This window comes from Ascaphus truei, chromosome 4 (assembly GCF_040206685.1).
Source record: "Ascaphus truei isolate aAscTru1 chromosome 4, aAscTru1.hap1, whole genome shotgun sequence".
NCBI lineage: Eukaryota > Metazoa > Chordata > Amphibia > Anura > Ascaphidae > Ascaphus > Ascaphus truei.
In genome coordinates this window covers 303,060,293-303,066,599 of record NC_134486.1, presented here as the reverse complement: position 1 = coordinate 303,066,599, position 6,307 = coordinate 303,060,293, and the positions used below count along the sequence as shown (strand labels likewise).

At 41.7% G+C, this 6,307-nt stretch overlaps 1 long non-coding RNA gene across 1 annotated transcript; it reads left to right on the top strand.

Moving 5' to 3' along the window:
* The first annotated feature begins 2,220 nt into the window (after positions 1-2,220).
* Positions 2,221-3,368, top strand: LOC142492102 (uncharacterized). Its single transcript, XR_012800741.1, has 3 exons — positions 2,221-2,277; positions 2,659-2,748; positions 3,188-3,368. It is a non-coding gene; the product is annotated as an uncharacterized LOC142492102 (long non-coding RNA).
* Positions 3,369-6,307: the final 2,939 nt, after the last annotated feature.

The window sequence follows — 6,307 nt, the reverse complement described above, 5'->3', positions numbered from 1 at the left end:
GTGTGCTGTGAGTGTGTGCTGTGTGTGTGCAGTGTGCTGTGAGTGTGTGGAATGTGTGTGCAGTGTGCTGTGAGTGTGTGGAATGTGTGCTGTGAGTGTGTGCAGTGTGCTGTGAGTGTGTGCAGTGTGCTGTCAGTGTGTGCATTGTGCTGTGAGTGTATGCAGTGTGCTGTGAGGGTATGCAGTGTGCTTTGAGGGTATGCAGTGTGCTGTGAGGGTATGCAGTGTGCTGTGAGTGTGTACAGTGTGCTGTGAGTGTATGCAGTGTGTGCATGTGCTGTGAGTGTGTGCAGTGTGCTGTGAGTGTATGCAGTGTGTGCAGTGTGCTGTGAGTGTGTGCAGTGTGCTGTGAGTGTGTGCTGTGTGTGTGCAGTGTGCTGTGAGTGTGTGGAATGTGTGCTGTGAGTGTGTGCAGTGTGCTGTGAGTGTGTGCAGTGTGCTGTGAGTGTGTGCAGTGTGCTGTGAGGGTATGCAGTGTGCTGTGAGTGTGTGCAGTGTGCTGTGAGTGTATGCAGTGTGTGCATGTGCTGTGAGTGTGTGCAGTGTGCTGTGAGTGTATGCAGTGTGCTGTGAGTGTATGCAGTGTGTGCAGTGTGCTGTGAGTGTGTGCAGTGTGAGCAAAAAAAAACAGCTTTTTTTTCTTCTTTTTTTTTAAATTTGGGGTCCACGCTCAAACCCTGTTATAAGCGGATCCACGTTATAGTGGATCGTGCTATAACGGGGTTGAGCTGTATATATACACATATGTGTCAAAAGGAGTGCTACTGAGCGTGGCCAGATGTATACAACAAAAGACAAAAAATACCGAATGCTACATTCAATGTGACAAAATACATAGTTAAATACTTGACTATTAGTATTCTCATGAGTAAGGGTAATTCAGTTAAACCCTTTGGCCAAAGCGTTATAAGCCTGCAGCCACTTTATGGCCTGATCATCAATATGCAGTTTCTAACACTACCTGTGAAAATTCTCATTTACCTCTGCAGTGGAGGTAGAAGGGTCTCAATAGACCAGTCCTGCACAGGTACATGGAAAAACCTGCTGCCTAAAAAGTGGAGAGGGGTGAGCTTAAACCCAGGGAGGAGGGGCCACCAACCTCCAAGCAACTGATACCAGTTGAACATTAAAATTAGTGAACACCCCTGCTCCCTGGGTAATATTGAAGTATTTAACTACGTATTTTGTCACATTAGATGCAGAATTGGGTATTTTTTGTCTTTTGTTAAGTACATGTTAATGACAGGAAAAACTTAAATGTAGATGCTTATATTAATGTATATGTAAAAATATTACATTGTGACACATACCATTGCATTGTGAACCTTTCATTAATAAAATGTATGTAATCTTCTTGTACAGTAGGCCCATCCTGGCTTCAACATTCACGGCCTACTCTGCATCTCAGCCAGTCTCCAGGTAAGCAACTGATATCACGTGCCACAATTCGACACGCACTATTGGTAAATATTTCCAAACTTTAAACATTATATACATGTGAAATACAGTATGTGACTGACAACATGTGAATACTGTAACAACCAACAATTCAACCTAAACTACTGTATATTTTTTATAACTTGTACTTATTCTTCTTATCACTGTTGTGAACATGTAATGTAACAGATTAGTACAGATTCAGCAAAACTTAGTGTCTTTCCTACCACGGAAGAAACTGCGGCCTGAACGTGGCCCCTTGGTGGCCACAAGGATAGCAAGGTTCACAGGCCGGAAGGAGTAACCCTGCGGGGGTCCATGCTCTTCAATGGGTCCCCTGCATTGTTAATCCTTTGCTTGATGGGAGAGAGAATACCAGTACTCGGCTTTTAGATGAGCTACCCAGCCGTGTCTCCATCTCTCTTGATGGAGCCGTGTATTCTCTCACTGCAGGTGGGTCAAAAGAATGAACACTGTGGGGTCACATTCAGAAGCATGGAACCCCGCAGAGTTAATCCTCGTGTGCAGCTTACTGTTCTCAGGGCTGCGAGAATTGTACCCGGAGTGCAGTCGCACCAGCACAGTTAAAATTGCGACAACGAGAACTGTAAGTCTTGCCACATCTGTACATGTAACTATAAAGAACACATTTAAACATCATAATACAATATTACTACTTCACGTCAAAACTGTACTTATATGACAGTACATGTCAATCTGTGAAAGCAACACACATACCATTGCATTATAAACCTTAAAATAATATGTTGTATATTATTATAGGTCCATCCATCCGTACTGCATCAGACCCAACTCCCCCTCTGAGCCAGTCTCCACCAGGTAAGACAAAAATATGTGACGTGTCCAAATGTTATTCACAATATTGTTCATTAGTCACATCCTTTGACGATAATATAGATGTAGCAAAGTTTGTGAATAACAGCTACTTAGCAGTAGACAAGTCACACATATGGACAAATTATTGATGCTATTGAATTACGGTACATATAACTTAGTGTGAAGTGTTATGTAAGTATGAAGTACATGTTATTTGAAATAAGCATCCCTTAATATTTCTATAATTATCACATACCATAATCACACCTCACATGTTTTTCAATGTCTTCAAAACACAGTACTTGACCAAAAATGACACCATCACACATATCATCAACTATTGCACCTTAAAATAATATATAATTCTATGTAACCTTATTATAGATCCATCATCGTGTGGCTCTCAAGCCCACCACTGGGAATATCTTCAGCAAGTCAGCAAATCAAGTGAAATTACTACACTTTACAGAAACCGTAATGTTCACTTGTCCCATACTGCACCTTTTCCATTTAATGCATGTAACAATGTGCAATACAATATTGATGTAAATAGTATATAACACAACATTCACAGGCAGTGTCAAATTTTGAACATAAATATCTTGTATACAACAATTATTCTTGACTTAAATATTTAACAATGATCAAATATATTAACTACATTGACCTACACTTCTGAAGTATGTCCTGACATAAAAGAAAACATGGTCCGATAGTGAAATTGCTTTACAAGTTGTACAATGTTGAGTGTAAATGTGGCGACATAGGTGTAACGCAACATATCTTAAAAAATTCAAATATTAACCAACATTGATATAATTAAAGAATGACTACATATTTTACATATACATATAAATAAATGTACTGTCTTTATTACAAATCTGTATTTTAAAATATCTTTTTTTATCAATAGCCCCTTGGTTGTGTCAGAAACCACAGCATATACCACCTCATGTATCGTCTGGTGAGGCTGATGACAATATAACCCCTGCAGAACCTCAAGAGGAATTCACATTAATTTTGGAAACTGTACCTATGGAGGTGAGGGATCAACCAACAATATGTGTCTCCTAATGAGCAGCAACGTCAAACTGCACGTGCAACGTCAGTACCGCAAGAAACCGTGCAGCTACACTTATCGCAATGACACACCGCACACTAATGCGGAAACTGAGCCTTATTCACCAGGACATAGCTCATGTGAAGCAACAGCAGTCACAAGAAAAGGAGCAGCCATGGAATTTAAAATGATGAAGCTGAATGAAAAGCAAATAAAATTGCAGAAAAAACAACTGATGGCCACCGTGGAGAACAATGCCATAAAGCAGCAAATTCATACGGCCAATAATAAAATGGGAAGCAACCTGACCCACTATGAGGCTTACACGCTCGTATCACCCACACAGAAGCTCCAATGACCATATTATTTCCTGGCATCCTTTCCTCACTTCCACCCACACTGAAGCTACAGTGGCCATATTGGTTACTGGCGTTCTGCCTATAAAAAAGCAAGGCTTCCTCCAGGAAGTTTCAGAGCATGGTTTCAGTTTGTTCCTGTCAAACTCCTGAATTCCTGTTTCTTTGTACCCAGCCTGTGACCCCGACCTTGCACCTCTGCTTTGACCACTGCCTAGGACCCCGATCTTGCTCCATTGCCACCTGCCTCAATCCCAGCCTGTGACCCTGACTACTCTATTTTCAATTCAGGACTCACAGTTCAGGTCGTGATTTTATATCCTGCCTCAGCTCTGTGGGTCACTTCCTGTCTAGAGACGAGCATCATTACACCCACATATAACCCAAATGACTTATTCTACTGACCATGTGTGTGGAATAATAAATCATGGCTATATAGCGGCCACAAAAACTAGCTACGGTTAGTATGGAAACACCACATTTAGATGAATACTACTCCAGCAACCACCTCTCCATCGACCTCGCTTTTGTCTCCAGATCGTCGAGGTGTGCGCACTCAAGGAGAGATGAGACGGAGCAGTCGAAAAACTATGCAGGAGAAATCACCCCCGCCGGAGAGGAGAGTGAAGCAGCGGGCACGGCTGCGCAACAAAAATGGCAAAGGCTGGACTCTGCTACAAAAACGGCTTTATTTCAACATGGATTTTTAAAAAAGAGAGAAGGGTTAACACCCTCCGCAGCTCTAACGCGTTTCACCCACTCAGGGCTTTGTCTTTGAGTGGGTGAAACGCGTTAGAGCTGCGGGGGGTGTTATCCCTTCTCTCTTTTTTAAAAATCCATGTTGAAATAAAGACGTTTTTGTAGCACAGTCCAGCCTTTGCCATTTTTGTTGCGCGGCCGTGCCCGCTGCTTCACTCTCCTCTCCAGCGGGGGTGATTTCTCCTGCACTTTCCTACAGCCTGGAGCACGCTAGACCGGATGAATTCAAGATATCTGTGAGTAATTTATTACCATTTGTAATGTTGGAGCTTCCCCAGGTGAACTGGTTCATTTAGTAGCGGACTCATGTATGGGGTCTGGGTGGGTTTTAGGACTTCTCCCGGACAACCCTTCACAGTCGTCGCCAGACCACTTCCCAACTAGGGGTTAATCTACAAAAAGCTCCACTACACATTCTGTCATCGGGATGCAGCAACTGATTATTAATGTGGAACTATATGCCCTGCAGCACTAGTTAATTGAGGAGATCGTGTACCTCAATATTCCTTGGAAAAACTATGCAGGACCCCATCTCTGCAAAGAGAGGACCCAAATAGTTTAATATTTTCAATAGCACCTATGTTATAAAGTTTGTTTGCTTGCACTATGAATAATATCAAAATGTTTTGCTTAACAACACAGATCAGTTTAATTCTGTTTGTACATTACTCACAAAACGGGTGGGTGGGGCAGGGTATTTGGGGTGGGAGTAGGGAGGGTAGGTGATGTGGGTTGTTGGGCTACAGTATGTGGCCTGACTTGTGACATGTACTTTAATAAAACTTATTTTAAAATTGTGGTTTTGGAGGAATACCTTTAATTTTGAGCATCCAACATTACGTCTGTCTGTGACAGTAATTATTTTTTAATGCCTTGTTATAATTTATATAAGATTGTGTTGGGGAAACTAGCACATAATCAAGAATGAGTAATGGAAAAAACCGGAGCACAGCCCACCAGCACATCACAGGACACAAGGGTCTTCTTTAGAATGGTTTATTGATAAAAGAACATAGGGCAGAGTTCCTAAAGACGCCCGTCATCGGAGGCTGCTGTTGGAGGAGACGCTGGCTCCCAGTGATTGCACAAGATTTATAATCATCTTTCCCACTTCACCTACCTGTGAGTAATTTTACTACGACGCGATCGTGCTGCATGTGGCAGCCAGTCGGTAGCAAGCCTTTCATTTACTATCTTTGTTTACTCATTACCTTCTCATACATTATCCTTACTGGCAATTGCTCACAGACTGACACACATGGTGTGTCTATTACAATATTTAGAGACACTTATATACAGCGTATCCCCAGTCACACACCTCTACAATAATTTTTTTTGGAGCACTGGATTGTTTGGACTGCTCTGTGGTCTGAATTTCTATACATAATCAAGAATGAGAAACCTGCTTCACCAAAGACGGATTATAGATAATATTTGTAAAGAATGTATTCTAAAAACAATTCAATAAAGTTGTAAAGCAACTTGCCCCAGAGCTAGCCACTGGATTACCAGTAACACCCTTTGATAACCACTCGCGAAGGTGAAACTCGGGGGGGTCTTGTTCCAAGAGCCCAGAAACTTAACAAAAATAATCATTTCGAGGAGTTTAGGGAACAAGGGGATTTGAAGTTTTCTACGGTATTTATAGCATTTGTATTTACAGATGCAGCAGATGTTATCTGACATGTATCGCAAGTACCACGGCTCCGTGGAAAAGAATGATAGTGCGGGCATTATCTCTTTAACGGACGCAATATTTTTAGTGTTATTTTGTACGTTGACCAGCGTTATGGTGCTAATAACACCTGCTATGTCTGTGTCTAGAAAATGAAAGAGAGTGTACAATATTAAAACGTTA